This window comes from Asparagus officinalis, chromosome 5, assembly GCF_001876935.1.
Source record: "Asparagus officinalis chromosome 5, Aspof.V1, whole genome shotgun sequence".
Classification (NCBI taxonomy): domain Eukaryota; kingdom Viridiplantae; phylum Streptophyta; class Magnoliopsida; order Asparagales; family Asparagaceae; genus Asparagus; species Asparagus officinalis.
In genome coordinates, this window is record NC_033798.1 from 40,455,191 (window position 1) to 40,477,786 (window position 22,596).

The following is a 22,596-nucleotide window of genomic DNA, read 5'->3' on the forward strand; positions in this document are numbered from 1 at the left end:
CGCGGAAATAATAAGAAGAAACCCTAAATGAGTTCTCCGCTGTTTGAACAAGCAAGTATGAGGTTCAGGCCATCAGGCCTTCTAAACTGTCGGCCCAAAAGAGTTTGCCGCAGAGTAGCGCCCAAAAAATTTAAAGATGGAGTTTTTAAGCTACTTTGGACGTACTAGTGGGATGCTGTTGGACATTGCATGTGTTCAAATGTCTTGATCGTTTCTTTTGAGTTAGTAATTATTATAACTTGGTTGTAAGATTGTTTATCTATGAATAATTTGACATGAAATGTGCATACTTTCATAAACATGGCCTAGTACATCTTAATAACCACATTCTCTTAAGAATATTTGGAGTATTATATTTCTTCTAAAGAGTAGAGCTTTTATATGAAAATCAAGCAAACTAGACGGAATAATCTAGACGGAATATAGTTCCGTCTGGTTTGAGGCAACCTAGACGGAATTATTTCCGTCTAGATTGTTCCGTCAAGATTATCTCGACGGAAAATTCCGTCTAGGTTGCCAACTAGACTACCACCTACACGGAATGTGTCTGATATTTTGGTTTTGAGACCGAGCGCCACAATTTGCCCCCTAAATTTTCATTTCACCGCTCTCTGAAAACCCCAATTCTTCATTCAGTCGTCTCTACGTTTGATCTCATCCTCCTCCGCTCAAACTTCCCGCACATCTCCACGCCGACCTTGACAACCACATCTCCTGCCTGCCCTCTCTCTCGCCCGCCGGCAAAATTTATTCTCGTCGCCGTCTTGATACACGAGCTCGGGGCTCGAGGCTCTCTCTCGCCCGCCGGCAAAATTTATTCTCGTCGCCGTCTTGATACACGAGCTCGGGGCTCGAGGCGGTCGAGATGAGGTAGAGGAGGGATTTGAGCTGGTTGCGGGCCATCGAGTCGCCAAAGAAGGCTATGTGTTGGTTCCGGATGAGGCTCAAGAAGGCGAACTCTTCCCTCCCTTTCTACAGCCGAACAAAACCCTAACCAATCACAATTCGAACAACTCTGATGCTGCTCCTCCTCACTGTTTCCTTGCATACTCTCAAATTCGAGACTCCCCAAATCCTCATCCTCTTAGGTCCTCTTCTGATCGCGGGACATGGTATTGATGAAATGTATATCAAATCATCTTTTTATGTGATTTGTTTTATGGATTAGAGTTGTTTGGTTTTATTTGGTTTAGAATTGGTTGTTTTTAACCCCAAGTTGAAGTCAGGAGTCTGAGGCTCAACCCCTCCCGTCAAAATCTCACTTCTCATTGTAATTCTCTTTCCTCTCAATCTTATTCACTTTTTGAAATTGAATTTTGTGACGATATTTTGATCAATTTCTCTTTTTTTTTCTTTTTTTGTTTGATTTGTTAGGAGAACTCGCCGTAGATCGGGGAGGGGGAGAGGGAGAGGGTTAGGAGAATCGTGAGAGGGATGACCGAGGGCTCGAATAGGTGCGAGAGCAGCAGCCCTAGGGTAGAGTGGCTCGGTGAGAGGGAGAGAGAGCGGGTGAGGTTGGTGAGGGAATGGGTGCAAATGGCGAGCCAGCAACAGAGAGATGTTCGAAATGGCGGAAATGAAGGAAGAAGAGATGATGAAGGGCAGCAACAGGAGAGTATGAGGAGGGATTTGTTGAGGGTGAGAGGACGGCAGGCGAGGTTGGATTTGATAATGAGGATTGTACGGGAGAGGCAGAGGGAGCTTCATTGGTTGTTGGTGCATTGGGCTGTCTCGGATTTCACTCATCAGAATAGGATTCAGGTAATTGACTGCCAAAATTTCAATTTTCTGGGTGAATGCTACTGAAAATCAGTGACTTGTTTGCTTCTTAATGTGGTTATAGATATTTTGGTGTTTATTGGCCTTGTGCACTTTCTATCGAATGGATATCCATACACTCGGATATAATGTGCAATGTTGATCGTGGAAGGATTTTGCTATGAACGGTATATTGCTTCATGTATTAGAGAGTATCTTGAATACTGTGTGTTGAGATATCTTGGTGGTGTTGATCTGTTTGATCTAACATTAGTTGTCTTAAATTTCTTAATACTGTGTGTTGAGATATCTTGGTGGTGTTGATCTGTTTGATCTAACATTAGTTGTCTTAAATTTCTTAGAGAGTTTCAAGTTCTAGTTTGTTGATCTGTTTGATCTAACATTAGTTGTCTTAAATTTCTTAGAGAGTTTCAAGTTCTAGTTTTGCTCGTAGGAAAACAATTTATAAGAAAACAAAATGACTAGACATCTGAAGTTAATAGGAAAAAAACTATCTCGGCCTTTCAGGATACTTGGAGTACATTACTCTAAAGAACATCCAGGACCTCACTTTTATAGGGAAATAGCAGTGCATATTTTAATTTATTTCAAAGGCATAGCTGATCAGTAGAGTAGAATTGAATCATGAATCTTTAAATTGAAATGACAAGGACAATTTTTTCATCTTATTTATTTGATGATGCTTGAAAGAAGAAACAGAGAAAAAAATTTGATAATTGAGGCTACAATTTCTCTAATCTCATCTATTTCCCCACTTTTAACACTTGAAACTAGGAAAAGAGTTTTAGATACATTTTTTAGCTATTACCTATTAAGTAATAAGGTGCATGCTATCTTATATGAGCAAAGTAAAAGGGAAAAAAATTATCATGAGGAGTTCTTGAAGAAAATCGTGCTATGTCTACATGCATAATACACAGCGGAAGACATGTATGTACAAAAATACTAAGCATGTAGAGAGCATGAAATATTCATATGGATCGTCTAATTAAATCTAACATGATCCTTATTATTAAGTGAGCATACAAGAGTTAGAAAGCCATACTTTCGTAGCGTGATTCGATGGAAGATCGAATAACCCCTAGCTCTTGCTCCTTGTAGTAGAAAATCTCCTCTTAGTGGATCTCCAAGTCTTCAAGTTAGCTTGATAAAATGGGAGTCTTCTCAAGACACAAGGCAAGAAATCCAGCCCGGGGTTCTTAAAATCCTACTACTTCCTCTTGCTCAAAGATTGCTAAAGTTTAGTAAGAGGAGAGCTCTCTTTTATTCTCTTATGGAAAAAAAACACTTAGCCAATTTTTCATTAACCTTTCCATAAGAAAAAGAGCTCATATTTATAGAGTGAAATGTGTTCATGATATGAATGACTCATCCTATGAGTCATGCAATGAATCATCAAAAATTAATGATTAATCAAGTGAGTCATGCAATGAATCATCTTATGAATCATTACATTTCAAAACCATGTGCTAATAAACCATGTGCTCAAACCATACCACTAAGTGACTCATCTCATGACTCATTATACATGGTATGTGTATTTCATAAATGAGAATACCAAATTATTATCACTAATACAGTATTTCATAAATACGGTATATAGTATTATTCCAATCTTTAACTAATTAGTCACTATATGACCAAATAAATCAAGAGTTGACCAAAAGTCAACTGTTGACCAAAAAGTCAACTAGTTGACTAAAAGTTAACTTTATGGGAAAAATACTGGAATTCATTTCCTAAGCACATAGCATTCCGATTTTACCGATATACATAACCGTTTATGTGTATCCGGAAGAAATCATATATGCGTATCAATCATACGCATCACTCCATAAATTGTGTTTCATAGGATTCAAGTACGCGCTTGGTGTGACTCTAGGGCCCAACTTAAAAAACTCGGTAGTGGATCATATCCATAAGTACAACAGAGGTGCTAGCTACACATGAAGACCACCCGGGTATAAGTTGTGATAAAGGTCTGCAAGATGCTTATCCAATTTTATCAGGACCACTCAATGATAATACCGTACAGTCCGGTCTCTTCGTCAAACCATGTCAAACTATTGAGCCTAGGGTATGGCAAACTGTCAAACCCTAATAGCTTGATTAGTGTTTATTGATATTAAACTCATAACCTATAAGATCAAACTGACACTCAGTTTATCTTATTCACCTTGGCCAAGGATTTCCAGGCTATAGTTATATCAAACAATCTTATGACATCAACCCCTATACTGGGAGAGACGAATCCCTTCTTGGCATCTCAATATCTACTTATGTCTCGGGATGTACCCAACAAGAACCGTTATGCACAATTCAATAAGAACTGTGGTTAGGTAAAAGTCTAAATACATCTTTACTGACATATAAGATATTGCACTCATGCCTCAGGTCAAGAGACTACTATGTACTATATCACTTGAGAACTTCTATTTGACAGTTAAGTATATTACCAACTAGATGTTCTCGGCGAGTCGTTCAGTCAACTCATTCACTAATGAGTCACCTGTATACTGTATCTTGATGTCTCACATCAATGATCTAAGAGATTGATCATCTCCTTCAAAAGGAGAAATAAAGCATACACTAGTCTAAACCAAAGTGATGATGTCCTATCTCAACACTTCATCAACTAGGAACATTTTAGAATATACGTTACCGACTAATCAGATCTCTTCATTACGATCACTATCCGAAATGTCTGATAGTCTAGTATTTATTCTAAGGACATTATCTGTATATTTAGAACATCAGATAAATCTGACCAAAATAGCATACTATCATTTTGAACAAGGATGTTATATACATATAGGTCCTGTTACAATATACAATAATTGCCTGCAGGGCACCTATATCTAACAAACTCCCACTTGCACTAAGGCCAATTATAGTATCTAATACCCAATAGCTCAACAAGTTTCTCAAATTGTGAACGAGCAATTGCCTTTGTGAATGGATCTGCTATATTATCTTTTGTGTCTACTCTTTCAATCTTGATCTCCCGGCGATCAACTATCTCCCTGATCAAGTGATACTTCCTCAGAATGTGTCTGGACTTATGGTGAGATCGGGGTTCCTTTGTCAGAGCTATTGCAGCATTATTATCACAGTATAAAGGTACTGGATCTTTAATGGTGGGAACAACTTCCAGCTCTAAAAGGAACTTCCTCATCCAGACAGCTTCTTTAGCTGCATCATTAGCTGCAATGTATTCAGCTTCCATAGTCGAGTCTGCTACTGTATCCTGCTTGGAACTTTTCCAGCTGACAGCTCCTCTATTGAGGGTGAAAACATATCCTGATACAGACTTACTATCATCGATATCGCTCTGAAAGCTTGAGTCGGAAAAAGCCTCCATTCGGAGGTCACTTTTACCGTATATCAAAAATAACTCTTTAGTCCTTTTAAGGTACTTAAGTATATTCTTGACCGCTTTCCAGTGCTCTTCTCCATGATCAGATTGGTATCTACTTACCAAACTGAGTGAATAAGCGATATCTGGTCTAGTACATAACATGGCATACATGATCGATCCTACTGCCGAGGCATAAGGAATTAGACTCATGCGTTTCCTCTCTTCATCAGTCCGGGGAGACATCTTTTTAGAGAGGGAGATTCCAGGAGATGCAGGTACAAAACCTTTCTTGGAATTTTCCATGCTAAACCGTTTTAGCACTTTGCCAATGTATCTAGATTGCGATAATCCTAACATCCTTTTAGATCTATCTCTATAGATCTGAATACCCAGTATACAGGATGCTTCACCTAAATCTTTCATGGAAAATCTTTTTGATAGCCAAATTTTAACCGCTTGTAATGACGGTATGTCATTACCGATTAAGAGTAATATGATCACGGAGTTCGGACCTTCCGTCCTACGTCTCCGCTCCCCACTCCCGGGGAGAAATCCACTATCACAACCGGGTTTTCTACGCTCACCCGAATAACGTTTACAACCACACTATGTCGGTTTTCGCTCACCGAACAACGTCACTCCTCACACTCGGTTTTCTAGTTCACCGAAAACTTCACAACACACTCGGTTTTCTAGCTCACCGAAAACCTTACACCACTCACAATGTAACAAATATAAATTTGTTCTCTACAATAGATGAGAACACAATTAAGCACAACTCAATGTTACAATCTCTCACAACCCTAATATACTATGTATGCAAATACAATAAGCTCAAGTGGGTGTGTGTAACAATGAGATAATATAATCAAATCTAAACTCAATATATAAACTAGCTTTAAAGAATGATAATCAAATAACTAAGCAAATGTAAAGCTAGATAGAGTTTAGAAAACTTCTCCAATAGATGACAAGATGGAGAGATGGAGATTGGAGCCCAAACAAGAAGATGATCTCCTCCACTTGTGAAAACTTCTTCATAAACCAAAACAAACACTAACACACTTAAACCCTTGTTTAAAACTCTTTAAACTTGTTTAAAACATTTCTTGAGTGCCCTTAGAAGTATGAGGGCATGTGGTATATATAGGCTCATGAAACAAGCCCAAAAACCCAAGAAAACCAAGCAAAAAGACAAAAAAACGGATATAACAAAATCTGGAAATTATAGCCGTTAGCTACAGTAACCAACGTCCAGATACATGTTCGGTCGACCGGTCCGGTCGACCGGATTACTGTAGCAGTGCGCAGCTGTTTTGTAAAATCAATTTAAAATAGTAAATGAACTCCAAAAATTATGAAATTTTGTGGGAATGTTCTAGACATGTAGAATAACATGTCAGAGAAAGAATTTCTGAAAAATATTTTCCCAGTTGAGAGAAATAAATATTTGAACACAAATTTACAGTTTCTGAAAAACTGTTAACATATACGATTTTGTAAAATCAATTGGGCACAGTAAATCAACTCTAAAAATAGTAAAATTTTGAGATAAGTTTTTAAACATGTATATAAACATGTCAAAGAAAGAATTTCTTGAATATCACTTCTCATTTATGAAAACTCATCTACTTTGTAAAACATGCACGAACATGCACGAACGAAAAGCATTATTTTGTAAATTCCATTAAACATAACAAATCAATTCCAAACTTGATGAAACTTTACGAAATGTTTATAAACATGAAAACAAACATGTTAGAAAAAGAATTTTTCAAATTAAATTTCCATTTGTGAAAACTCATGTATTTTGCAAGTATGTCCAAAACATGAAAACCTAAAACCATGCATGTATATATATAACTATATATATACATAGAAACCAAATACGTGTGTGTATATGATATTGAGCTTAAGGTACTTAACACACATAATATAAAACCTAAACTAGATTACCCAAGCCGATCTTGATCTTCAATAAGCTTGACTTGGTACACTTTGCGGATGAAGCTTGAACTTGATCTTTAACTTTGAATTGCAAGGCTTCAACCCGACATTCCGCCAACCTCCATTTGATATCGTCGTTGAAGCACTATTCCATCCATCCTCCAACTACGTTGTTTGTCTACAATACATAGGAAAACACAAATACTAGACAAACAACATTAGTGGTAAATTGTTTGTTAAACATCATCAAAACAAGAAGGCCCAACATCTACTCTTTCAATCTTGCATTCCGCACGGCGATCATACTATGGCTGCCTGAATCAACGAGTGATACTCTCCTCAGAATGTGCTGGACTTATGGTGAGATCGCGGGTTCATTTGTCAAGAGCTATGGAACATTATTATCAAGTATACAAGGTACTCGGATCGTTAATAGATGGCGTAACAAACTTCAAGCTCTAAAAGGCAACCTTCCTCATCCAGAACGGGCTTCTTTAGCTGCATCATTAGCTGTCAATGTATTCAGCTTCATACGTCGAGTGCTATTTTATATGCTTGGAACTTCTCACGCTGACAAGCCCCTCTATTGAGTGAAAACAGTATCCTGCATACAGACTTACTATCATGCGAATGCTCTGAAGCGTTGAAGTCGGAAAAAGCCTCCATCTCGGGTCAACTTTTACCGTATATCAAAAATAACTCCTATAGATCCTTTTAAGGTACTTAAGTATATTTTGACCGCTTTCCAGTGCCTTCTCCATGAGTCAGATTGATCTACTTACCAAACTGAGTGACTAAGGAACTGGTCTAGTACAGTAAATGGCAACATGATCGACACTGCGAGCATAAGGAATTAGGACTCATCCTTTCTCTCTCATTCAGTTCGGGGAGCACATTTTTTAGAGAGGGAGATTCCAAGAAATGCAGGACAAAACTTTCCTTGGAATTTTCCATGCTAACACTTTTTAGCACTTTGGCCAAATGATAGATTGCGATAATCCTAACATCCTTTTAGATCTATTTCTATAGATCTGAATAGCCAGTAGACAGGATGCTTCACCTAAATCTTTCAGGGAAACATCCTGTTTGATAGTGCAAATTTAACCGCTTGTAGATGACCGGTATGTCATTACAGGATTAAGAGTATATCGTCTACATAATAAAATTAAGAAACGATATAATACTCCCAATATCCTTTTATACACACATGTTCATCCTGGATTTTTGATGAAACCAACCTCTTTGATACCCCCGCATCATCAAAAATAAAAAAAACAAAAGAAAAAAAAACAAGAAGATGTTCCATCTCCAGGATGGCTTGGCTTCAGTCCATAAATAGATTTAAAGCCATCTACATGCTTTTTCACTACTTCTCACTGAACTATAAAACCCTCTGGTTTGGCGTCATATATATGCAACTCTTCTAAATCACCATTTAGAAATGCAGTTTTAAACGTCGCATGCAGGTTGCCAGATTCACTAGTCCCATAGTCGAGCACTATAGCAAGTAGATCCGAATAGACTATGAGACATACGCCACTGGAGAAAAAGTTTGCATTCGTAAGTCCAAACCAGGTCTTTTGCGAAACCTTTACTAGCCAAGTCTAGCTTTAAAGTCTCTACTTTTGCCATCTACACCTAACGTTTTTCTTAACAACCCTAATGTGCCAAACCTATGTGTATCACCCCTTTTAGGAGCATTGTCTAATAATCCATACTTTGTCTGGTGTCATATAGAGTCTATTTCAGATTTTATTTGCTCTGCCAAGCAACAGAGTCCCTACTCTCAGAGGCTTGCTGATAACTTAAAGGTCTCGTACATCATCGTATGATGCTGATCTACATGCACCTTCAACTAAAAAAATTATATTGTGTCTTAGGTGCATGAGAATCGCGCTTGGATATCCTTGTGGAGTGGTTGAGGTTTTTCTGGCTATAACTGAATTTGCTGGTTGCACTAATTTATCAGTAATATTTGTAATCTGATGAAATTTCTGCCAGTTCTACCAGCTACCACTAATATTTCTTTTCAAGAAAATTCGCTTCTTAGAAGGTGGCATAACGAGAAATCAATTATCTTTTGTTCCATCGATGTGGTAGAATCTGATATCCGAATGTAATAAAAACAAAAAAAAAAGAATAATGGGAATCCTTGATATCCTAACAATTTGCATAATTCTGAGCCGTAGCCTCTAACTATTTTTGGATCCTTGCTTCTTTACATAAGCATGACATCCCCGAATCTTAATATAATTAAGATGTGGCTTTCTTACTCTATATCTCATAATGGAGTTTAGACACTGCTTTAGTTGAACCCGTATTCAGTAAGTGTGTGCTGTTTCTCAATGCATAGCCCCAGAATAGAAAGAAGGTAACTCAGTGTTACTCATCATGGAACGTACCAATACTCACTATGGGTACATTCCCTTCTTCTGACACGCCGGTTAGCTATGGTATAATAGGGTGGAGTAACCTGAGAGAGAAATCTCATCTGTTTAAATACCTATGAATCTCCGAGCTCAATATTCACCTCCTCGATCTGATCGAAGAATTTTAACTTTCTTGCCCGTTTGGTTCTCTACTTCATTTTTATACTCGATAAATTTCTCAAGTGCTTCAGATTTGTGTTTCATAAAAAACACATGTCCAAATCTTGAAAAATCATCAGTAAAAGTAATAAAGTAGGAGTAGCCACCTCTGGCCATTGTAGACATAGGACCACATACATCACTATGTATCAGTCCTAAGAGTTCTGTAACTCTTACTCCAGTTCCTGTAAATGGAGTCTTGGTCATTTTACCTTTAAGACAAGACTTGCAAGTCTCATAAGACTCAAAGTCAAATGGATCTAAATATCCATGCTTATGAAGCTCGCCAAGTCTTTCTTTATTAATGTGACCAAGTCTGCAATGCCATAAGAAAGCGTCATTCATAACTGAGTGCTTTCTTTTATTAGTATGATAAGTGTTCAGAATTGTGTTTTGATTAATAATATAGATGCCATTGCACAATGTTCCATAAGCAATCAACTTTTGATTAAATATGATATTCATAACATTGTTCTCCAACTTAAATACATATCCATCTTTATCTAATAAAGATATGGATATTATATTACACATCATAGTTGGTACAAAATAGCAGCTATTTAAAATCAAAACGTTTCCATTTGGTAAAGCTAGATGAAAATCCCCTACTGCAAGTGCTGCAACTATTGCACCATTACCAACTTGCATAGTCATCTCTCCAGCTCCAAGTTTTCTATAACTTTTAAGTCCCTGTAACAAATTACAGATGTGAGATCCTGATCCGGTATCTAATACCCAGGATGTATGATTTATAGAAAAACAATTCTGAGTAACAAACACACCTGTAGATGAAGCAACAACTTGCTTATTCTTGGTGAGTGAGGCTAGGTATTCTGGGCAGTTCCTTTTCCAATGTCCTGACTTATGACAATGGAAGCATTCTGCTGTCATCATTTTTGCCTTTCCTTTATCCTTCTTGACAGCCTTCTTAACACCTTTCCTTGGTTTAGTAGTTTTCTTCATTCCTTTTTTCTTAGCAACCAATTTGCCAGAAGAGGAAGAAGATTGCCCTATAGCCAAGACTGGTGTTTGTCCCTTTTTCAAAGAACTTTCTTCCTGTCTTAATAAATTAAACAAGGCAGGAAGAGTAGGCTCCAAATCCATCATCAAAAACTGTGATATGAATCGGGAGTATGCTGGTGTCAATGATTGCAGAATGATATCTGTATATCTATCTGCATCTAGGCCTACGTTCAAAAGTTCAAGCTCATTGACATAGGCGATTATTTTGAGGACATGATCCCCAACAGAAGATCCCACAGTCATTTTCGTCTGGAACAGATTCCTAGACGCCGCGTACTTCATTTGTCGCGGTTGCTCGCCATACAGTTCTTCTGTATTACGAAATATGGATCTGATATCCATATTCTCATGTTGTCTCTGATGGACCAAATCCATAGAGGCAATGGTGAGGCATTGAGCAAGTGAACAATCTTTATCCCATGTATTGCGGATTTTAGTTTCCGCTATAGTGGGTTCTAGGCCTAGAACAGGTTCGGGCGCAGTGAGGACATATGCTACTTTGTCATAAGTTAGGGCAATTTTAACATTCCTCAACCAGTCTTTGTAATTAGGACCGGTTAACTTGTTCTGTTCCAATATGAGTTTTAAACCAGACATAATGGCCTGAAAGAGAGAGAAAAGGTATTTTAGCAGATGTTCAATACATAAAATAGATTTGGTTTATTTTTATCTAAGTTATGTCTCCCACTATTTTTCGAGTCCCTCAAAACCTTATAAAAGGTGATCGGAAAACAACTCATTGTTTTCAAGTGGGATCAAGATCCAATTATCATTGAATGCATCAACCTTGGCGTATGTCAACAAATTAACACATTCAATAATTGGTAGACAATTTTTGTCTTTTACACTCTTGTAATTCTTGATATGATTTTACCCCTAGTCTTTTATGACCTTGACGTATGCCAACAAATCATAAAATGCTAGTCAAGTTTGTACCCATCATTTCTTGACTGGCTTAAATTTAACTTATGCAAACTCTTGACGTATGCCAACAAAGTTGCATAACCAACTTAAGCTATCCTTATATCTTATATACAGATGAATACTATTTAGCCATAGAATAGTTATGCCTTGACGTATGCCAACAAACATAGTATTTATAAGCTTAATAGTATTTAACTAAAATGATGGAGGGCTACGGACGATTTCTCAAATCTTTTACCGTAATCGAACTTGATATAGTTTAAAGATGCTCTATATTTATACTTGCAACAATTAAACTAGCCAGGAAAGCGCAAGATTGGTGGGAGGGTTCCGAGCTATTCACCGGGAATATTTATCGGACCTTAATTAAGTAACCACTTCTCTTTAAGACTATAGCGCGAAAGATTGGGCATCACCCCTAATCTTAAGTTGGGCATCACCCCATGAGCTATATCTCATAATTACTTTCCTTGACACTAGTTAAAAGCTCATTCTAAATACATCTCTTTTAACTGCTTTAGGTTTATTTATCTTTCACACTAACACTATGTTAATGTCGATCTCACCACTCTATGGTCAATAAACTCTTATTGCCATGTCTCACAAAGTTTTAAAAAATAAGTTTTTATAATAAAAACTATTCTCTAGTGAGATAGAGATATAAACTTTGCAAAAAATAGCACCCAATTGTATTGACATCTACAATTTGGGGCACAACCAACATATCAACATATGTAATGTAAAACTTATATAGAATGGTAGTGGACAACTAAAGAAAATAAAATGCAACTACACTAATTACATTTTAGCAAGCCATATGCAACTCCTTGCGGTGCTTGTTCCCTTGCAAACTCTGTATTATTACAATCATATAAACATAGGACGTGCAAGCCCCATTTATAATGGAAAAACCATCTCGTAGGATGGGTAATAATATTGCATTAAATATAAAGCAAAAGCTATAAATGAAATAACTAAACTAAGCAACCATACCCCCCCACACCCGAACAAGGGCCTATACCCGTAGGCGTAGCCCATGATCGGTGAGCAAGTGCCTAAACCCGTAGGCGTAGCCCATGCTCGGGGAGGGAAGAGGTCGTAAATAATTATTACATTTCTAACTTTATTACATCAATACAAAACATACAAGAGAATAGTTGTCCACTACCATCCATAAACATAACATCCATACAAGATGATAAATCATATAACTTAATCAACATTAAGAAATATGCATCTATCTAGTTATGCAACATATTGGAAACTAGATAGCATAAGGATTATCCAAACTCAAAAAAGACTAACAAGCTTCTAACATACAACTACACTAGTTGTAATTAATTATTTTATAAAATAACTTGAATTAATTAACTAGTTTCATGTAAACTAGAAATTAGAAGCAAGAACAAGGTCCTCCATGAGTTAGATGTACATGTTAAGATTCAATTAGATAGAACCATAGCTCTGATACCATGAAGGAAATCGTGCTATGTCTACATGCATAATACACAGCGGAAGACATGTATGTACAAAAATACTAAGCATGTAGAGAGCATGAAATATTCATATGGATCGTCTAATTAAATCTAACATGATCCTTATTATTAAGTGAGCATACAAGAGTTAGAAAGTCATACTTTCGTAGCGTGATTCGATGGAAGATCGAATAACCCCTAGCTCTTGCTCCTTGTAGTAGAAAATCTCCTTGTAGTGGATCTCCAAGTCTTCAAGTGAGCTTGATAAAATGGGAGTCTTCTTAAGACACAAGGCAAGATATCCACCCCGGGGTTCTTAAAATCCTACTACTTCCTCTTGCTCAAAGATTGCTAAAGTTTAGTAAGAGGAGAGCTCTCTTTTATTCTCTTATGGAAAAAACACTTAGCCAATTTTTCATTAACCTTTCCATAAGAAAAAGAGCTCATATTTATAGAGTGAAATGTGTTCATGATATGAATGACTCATCCTATGAGTCATGCAATGAATCATCAAAAATTAATGATTAATCAAGTGAGTCATGCAATGAATCATCTTATGAATCATTACATTTCAAAACCATGTGCTAATAAACCATGTGCTCAAACCATACCACTAAGTGACTCATCTCATGACTCATTATACATGGTATGTGTATTTCATAAATGAGAATACCAAATTATTATCACTAATACAGTATTTCATAAATACGGTATATAGTATTATTCCAATCTTTAACTAATTAGTCACTATATGACCAAATAAATCAAGAGTTGACCAAAAGTCAACTGTTGACCAAAAAGTCAACTAGTTGACTAAAAGTTAACTTTATGGGAAAAATACTGGAATTCATTTCCTAAGCACATAGCATTCCGATTTTACCGATATACATAACCGTTTATGTGTATCCGGAAGAAATCATATATGCGTATCAATCATACGCATCACTCCATAAATTGTGTTTCATAGGATTCAAGTACGCGCTTGGTGTGACTCTAGGGCCCAACTTAAAAAACTCGGTAGTGGATCATATCCATAAGTACAACAGAGGTGCTAGCTACACATGAAGACCACCCGGGTATAAGTTGTGATAAAGGTCTGCAAGATGCTTATCCAATTTTATCAGGACCACTCAATGATAATACCGTACAGTCCGGTCTCTTCGTCAAACCATGTCAAACTATTGAGCCTAGGGTATGGCAAACTGTCAAACCCTAATAGCTTGATTAGTGTTTATTGATATTAAACTCATAACCTATAAGATCAAACTGACACTCAGTTTATCTTATTCACCTTGGCCAAGGATTTCCAGGCTATAGTTATATCAAACAATCTTATGACATCAACCCCTATACTAGGAGAGACGAATCCCTTCTTGGCATCTCAATATCTACTTATGTCTCGGGATGTACCCAACAAGAACCGTTATGCACAATTCAATAAGAACTGTGGTTAGGTAAAAGTCTAAATACATCTTTACTGACATATAAGATATTGCACTCATGCCTCAGGTCAAGAGACTACTATGTACTATATCACTTGAGAACTTCTATTTGACAGTTAAGTATATTACCAACTAGATGTTCTCGGCGAGTCGTTCAGTCAACTCATTCACTAATGAGTCACCTGTATACTGTATCTTGATGTCTCACATCAATGATCTAAGAGATTGATCATCTCCTTCAAAAGGAGAAATAAAGCATACACTAGTCTAAACCAAAGTGATGATGTCCTATCTCAACACTTCATCAACTAGGAATATTTTAGAATATACGTTACCGACTAATCAGATCTCTTCATTACGATCACTATCCGAAATGTCTGATAGTCTAGTATTTATTCTAAGGACATTATCTGTATTTTTAGAACATCAGATAAATCTGACCAAAATAACATACTATTATTTTGAACAAGGATGTTATATACATATAGGTCCTGTTACAATATACAATAATTGTCTGCAGGGCACCTATATCTAACAGTTCTTGGCTATATACTGTTCTAATTTGATTTTGATTAGTTTTATGTCAAGTTATATACTATTCTTTGATCTTTCGCTCTTCTCTCTCCTTATCGATATACGTCCCTATTGATATAGGGACCGAATGTGAAAGATACATGAGTAGGTTGTGGCTTTATCACCACATTCTTAAGCAAGATAGTTGTTTCTACTTGGATGGCTAGCCTAGACATTTATTATGATCTGCACTCTATATATAAACAAGAATGTTGTCTGCTTTTGGAACTTCTACCAGATATATTAAATGGTTGAATTGAAATAATAGTACTGTTGAAATAATAGTACTCTTTTGGAACTTCATGTTCTTCTTCATAAAATCTCTGTATACATGCAGTTATTGCTATTTAAATATGTTACTTGAGTTTTTTCCTCTCCGTCAAGGCTGTAGAATTTCCTTTTCCTAGTTTCATTTGGACATGATTCTAGTATTCATTTGTCTTTATTTGTTTATTTACTGCTTTTAGTGAACTTTGATGCTAAGTATGTGATGTGGATTCTTTCAGATTGATCTTACTTTGGCATGCAATTAGTGAATTCCTATTATTTTGGAGAAAGTATTCATTTGGGATTATTCTGATGACTTACTTTGGCATGCTTTCCAGGAGCCTTCTACTCATGCATCTGATAGCACTAAATCTGACAAGGTCAAGAGTGAGGTTGGTGGTTTATGACATTATTCTCTTTGCTTATACTAGTGTGTACCCCGTGCAATGCACAACCTCTTATTTTTTTAAGCACTACGTTTTGAACTTGTTTCTTTAGGGATACGACATGCGCAAAACCTTATTATGCTTTTGATTCTTACTTAAAGGTTGTACAAAGTTGTCCTGGGAGTTGAGATATAGAGTTATGCCATTGAGTATAGATTTTGTTGACGCTACACCTTATTATGCTTTTGGGCCCAGTTTTACGAGGAAAACTTTTGCAGTTAAAGAATGTGCGTGTTTTTCTGTTTTATGCTTGTGGTTTATAATTGCTAGAAGTTTTGGGGTCACAGAATTAACTAATCCTTTGAGAGATTGAATAGAAGAATTATGATTTCTTTTCTAGCAAACAAGTTTCTTTGATTGTTCTGTGGTGCACAGTGATCGTCATTTGGCAGATCATTTTGGAGGGAAGCTTCACTTAGGCTATATGCAGATTCGGGAGAAATTAGCAGAAATGCAGGTAAAATTTTACAAATTTTCTTGGTTGTACCAGTTTACCGTTCTTACATATTCACCAGCTATGGCTTAGATGGTTGAGTTGTACATCAGCAGATAAAAAAATGCAATTGAAAATTTAGCATGTTGTAATAGTTATAATTGAAATTAGCATGCTGATATAGTTGAAATGCACTAAATAATTTTGACATTTTTGTTCAGAATTTAGATGCTACTTTTCCATACCTGTATCTATACTTTTAAAAAATGAATATCCATACCTGTTCCATAATTCCTTTAAAATGTGGGTACTGATATGGATAATAGTAAATTGTTTAACACATTTTAACATATATTCAATTGTGTGAAAATCTTGTATGCATATCCAAGTGTACAAGAGTAATATAACTGCATATAGATTAAGTCTACTAAGTAATGATTAATTCTCCACCATAGACATAAGAGCACCAGACATGACAATGCCAACACCAACACCAAGAATCCTTTATTCCAAAATTTTCTGTAGTGTATTTCATGGCATGGACTAATTGATGTTGAATTTTAGAGTGATGTTAAGAAGCTAATATTCCTGATCATTATTTAGTGTATCATTTTTTGTAGTGTATTTCATGGCATGGACTAATTGATGTTGAATTTTGTATAATGTAGGATCAAGGAGGAAGAAACATGGACTAATTGATGTTGAATTTTGTATAATGTAGGATCAAGGAGGAAGAAACATGATGCTTCAACAAATTAGAGGAGTAAATGCAATTGGATTCTATAAATTATGCAAAGTTCATCAAGTTATGTAAACAATTGTATTTTTTATAATCTAGCTATGTAAAAAATTTATGTATCTTTCTAGTATTTTGGTGAATGTATTATTTGAATATAATTATATTTGATATTGAAATATAATTAGATCAATTGTGTTGGATATGAATATGATATGTTGTTGTGCAATATTGTGTACATGTGATATTATATAGCGTGCAACATAGTTTTTGTAAAAAAAAAAAAAACTGTAGCAGAGCAATCTAGACGGAATTCCGTCTAGGTTGCTTCAACCTAGACGGAATTCCGTCTAGATTGCTACTGTAGCAACAGTAGCAACCTAGACGGAATTTCGTCTAGGTGCAATCTAGACGGAATTCCGTCTAGATTGCCAACCTAGACAGAATTCCGTCTAGATTACCAACCTAGACGGATTTCCGTCTAGGTTGGCAACCTAGACAGATTTCTTACTTCCGTCTAGGTTGATATCCGTCTAGGTTGGTTAACCTAGACGGAATTCCGTCGAGTTTGCCCCAATCTAGACGGAAATATTCTAGACAGAACAAACTAGACGGATTTCCGTCTAGGTGAACCAATCTAGACGGAAATTAGAGCAACCTAGACGGAAATTTCCGTCTAGATTGCTCATTTTTCTACTAGTGATGGTTGATTAATAAAAATGTCATTTTTATATGGGGCAACATTATTAAGCATAAATGCGAAGGGTCGAATACATGTGTGCTATATAAATGTGAAGAAGAAACAATAATCCATCTCTTCTTTAAATGTCTTTATTATGTTTAAGTTTGGGAGAACCTTTTATATCTTTTTAGGATTCCCTCACCTGTAGCCTCCATCTAGCAAATATTAAGCAAGTGGAGGAATCAAAATATTAACAAGATTATGATTCTTTCATTGGAGGTTATTAGAGTTGCTGTTATTTGGGAAGTATGGGGGAGCACAATAATCGAATGTTTAATAATATTCAACAAACTTATTCTCTCATATATCATCAACTTATTGCTAACAATACTCGTTGTAGACACATGAAAATATTGAACCATCTGTCAAGCACCTCAAACACTATGTAGGACCAAAAGAGGGTAAAAAAAGTCATCTCAACATGGCCAAAGGGTCCAACAAGGCAATAAGGGCACACAATAGACTAGGGATGAAATGCTACAAGTTCCCGAGCCAAGACGAAGTAAGAATTGTCTTGAAAACTCGATCAAAGATTGCATAAAGCATCTTTGTGCATGCTACATCTTTACACGGCCTAAATAATGGAACGTAAAATTTTACACGTTAACCACGAACTGGCAGACAAACTGTTAGACAAAATTAGAGCAAAACATAGTCTATACATCACTAAAGGAGAAATGGCACACTTTTGGTTACATGCCTTTAGAAAAGTAAACAATAGGAACATTTATGTAGCACCACTGAAGCCGCATAAACTGACATTCTTTGCTAGAGTTGTTATAAAAGGGCAACACGTCACTGTTGTTAGAACGTCGTACTCTGTACGCTTTCAGAATAGCCCTGTGTAAATCTTTAGGTGCTTAAACTACTAAATGCACGTAATAGGGCGTCTCCTTAAAAAGAGACCCTTAGTCCACAACCGAAGAGCTCCAGATTTTCATTCGATGTTTGCTACCTCTAACTTAATGCTCTTATTATTCAGCTAAGTTCTTCTTATTCTAGAGGGCTCCAAGAGCCTGCCTCATGATTTCTTTTTAGTTCTTTGAGTTACCTGCCTCCTTTTCATTGGGGTTTGATTATTGACCTACCACCTGTTCGTTGAAGTTAGCTCGCTAGGGTTTGTAACCACCCAAGATCCACTACTCCTCTGAAGTTTTATCCTCCCAAAGTGTTTAAAAACGCCTAAGAACAACCACTTCTTTAGTCGAAGTTATCTTCTTCTCACAACAAGAGTTCATCCAAAGAGCCCAAGTGGAAAAAAGAGCAAATGGTTTGCATCATCATCAACCAAGATCTTCTCTTTCTTCAAAGGTGCAACCTTTTATCAAGGCGATGTCACCGACTTCCACTTTGTCGTATCGTACACAGAGACCTAAGACATTATCCTTGGAACATGGTCAAGATCCCAAACTGAAATAAGGAGAAGCAGATCCCTTCTCTGCTCATTGAAGCTCCAAGTCTTGAAGATCTCCCGTAAAGATTTCTCTGTCGGATTTGAGAGCAGGTGCGAAGAAAGGAGCATGTTAATATCATTGAGGCTATGTTTGGTTTGAGAGGAATGGAGAGAAAAGAAAAAAAGAGAAAGTAAAAAAAAGGAAAAGAAAAAGAAAAGAAAATGATATTCTTTTTATTGTTTGGTTAGAAAGAATATTGTAAGGAAAGTTAGAAGAAAATTCATAAGTAAGTCATTTTCTCTTGTTTGGTTACCTTTCTCAGAAAAAGAGGAAGAAAATTATTACAACATAATTTTAATTCATACTTTTTAGAATTGAATTTAGATTTTAAATAATTTACAAAAAATAATTAAATTAAATTGTAATTCTATCATATTTTGAAAAAAATTACAAGTTACTGAACATGTTTGCACAATCTTAACTCAAGAAAACTTAGTCAAATTTACGATGACTCTAATATGCGTATAATCTTACATGGTCTTGGACTTGCAAGTGATTTTAAGATTCATTTTCTTTGTCATTTTCTTCTAAATCAAACACGGGAAAACTACTTTCTACTGTACTTTCTTTTCATTTCCTCTATTTTCCTTCAAACCAAATAGGGCCTGAGGGACCCTGGTGTATCATTGAGGAACCCTGACTTTCTTTCCCGCATATTCTATCTATTTTTATAGGGTTCTTATGAGTATTATGTCATAACCCTATCGTTTTCTCTCTTGTATGGAGTCTTTGTGACCCCTTCTTTTTCACTAATAGTCTTTGTTTAGTCTCTTGTTATTGTTGGTGTTGTTGTTGATATTGTTATTGTGATGTATTGTTGTTGTATTTTATTTCTCTCTTTTTGTTTCGCTATATTTTTGCATCTTTGGGATGTTTTATTAACTTTTGTTAATCGAACACAGGGGATATGTGCCACCCATAGTCAATTCTTGCATGTCAACACTAATATTGCTATCTTGAACAAATTTTCCCTTGATTAGTGATCTAATTTCTTAATGCATCCTTGCAATTTTCTTCTTCTTGATCATGTTTCGATATTTTAGATGGTGGTTGGAGATTTCAGTAAGACATGGCATTACTTCTGGTCAATTTATATCTTTAACATGTTTATTGACTCCAATATTCTCTATGATATTGCTTTGTTGCTTGGATTCTGTATCAATGTAAACTTTCGATTTTGTTTTGAACGTTCTTAAATATCAATTTATACTGAATTGCAAATTCAACAAACAAACTCGCTTTTTAGCAGCCCATTTTTATGTTACACATGGGCAAAACAAATTGAAAGACAATTGACATGATGTAGCTCAACTTTTTTTTAAAGGGAAAATTGCTTCTAGCCCCCAAAATAACTCCAAGTATATCCTCCACGCATTCAAGACTTTTTCAAAGCTTCCAAAATCCCTAAATTCAAACTCATAATTCTCTAAGCCCCCAAAATCTAAAATTTAAGAACTCATTTGTGTTAGACCCTAGAGGGGGGTGATTGGGGTCTTATGCTAATCTAATCCGATTATATGCCAATTAAAATTAATTAATGAGTTATCCTAGCAAGTATGAATATGACAATATATGAGCTAGGATAAACAATATGAACAACGAAATATATCCTAACAAAGAGATATAGGCAATGTATGTGCAAGGATATATAAACTAACACAAGGGTAAACAAAAAGAACTAGATAGTGGATGAAATAAATGAGCAATGCATAATTGGCGATATAAGATAAATGCAAAAGCAAATTCGCAAATGACAAACTCAAACACACTCAAATGATCACGGAGTTCGGACCTTCCATCCTACGTCTCCGCTCCCCACTCCCGGGGAGAAATCCACTAACACAACCGGGTTTTCTACGTTCACCCGAATGACGTTTACACCTCACACTCGCAATCACACTCTACACCCTCACAAGTGTTGGACCTAGTCGTGTCTCTCTCAAGTGTTCGGTTACAACCTCTCCCTAGGCTCGTCAACCGACGCCACTCCTCTTGGAACGATCCCCGACTCTCACCACACACTCCTCTTGGTGTACAAGTGTATTACAAAGTGATTCTCACGATTAGGCTCAAAATAACAAGTGATTGTTCTCCAATATGAATGAGAACACAATGAAAGCTCACACTCAAGGTTGCAACTCTCACCAACCCAAATATATTATGAATGCAAATACAATAAGCTCAAGTGGGTGTGTATAACAATGAGTGAAATCAAATCTAACTCAAATAGCAAACTAGCAATAAGAATATGAAAATCAATAATAAAATTGCTAGAGAAAAGAGTTAGAAAACTTCTCTAAAACACAAAGAAGATGATGAAGAAGATGATGAAGAAGATTGAGAAAGACTCCCTCAATCTGCAGTGAAGCTTCCTCCTTTGTAAACAAAACCCAAACTTAAAACAACCAGTAAAACTACACTTAAACCCTTGTTTAAAAACTTATTTAAAACCTTCTTAGCTGTATTAGAACTGAGATCAATGGGGGTATTTTTAGCCTCCCAAAACCTCAGCCAAAAACCCCAAACAAATGACAAGAAAAACCCTAGCCAACGGTAACAAAAATAGCCGTTGGAAAGAATCTGATTGAGCGGCGGGCGACCGAAAAAATTCGCGGTCGACCGCGATCCAGATCCCAATCTGAGAAAACGAGTAGAGACTTATTCGGTTGACCGGTGCGGTCGACCGATGGAAATTTCGAGCTCTCGGTCGACCACGGCGGTCGACCGGCCAACTCTGCGGTCGACCGGTGCGGTCGACAGGTGTGGTCGACCGGTGCGGTCGACCGAGGACTGATACATTCCAAAAACTGATTTTAAAACAGATTTTGAGACTTTAGAAGATATGTTAAAAATAACAAATGAAGTCCAAAAATTATGAAACTTTGGGAAATGTATATAAACATGTAAATGAACATGTTACAAAAAGAATTTTCCAAATTGTATTTTCCATTTGTGAAAAATCATCATTTTGCAAAAATAGTCCAAAACACGAAAATATAAACATGTGAATTTTGACATTTAGGCTAAACCATGTTTTGAAACTTTACACAATGACTATATAGACTTAATAAAATATGTATATGATTATTGTTAAGTCTAAAAACTAAGAATACAGAATTTTCACCAAAATTACATATTCTATGCAATATATACTAAAACACAATAATAAATATGAAACATGTGATTTCATATTTATAAACATGAAAACTCAAAAACACATGTATGTATATATAAACTATATATATGCATAGAAACGAAAACTTATGTATATATATATATATATATATATATATATATATATATATATATATATATATATATATATATATATATATATATATATATATATATATATATATATATATATATATATATATATATATATATATATATATATATATATATATAT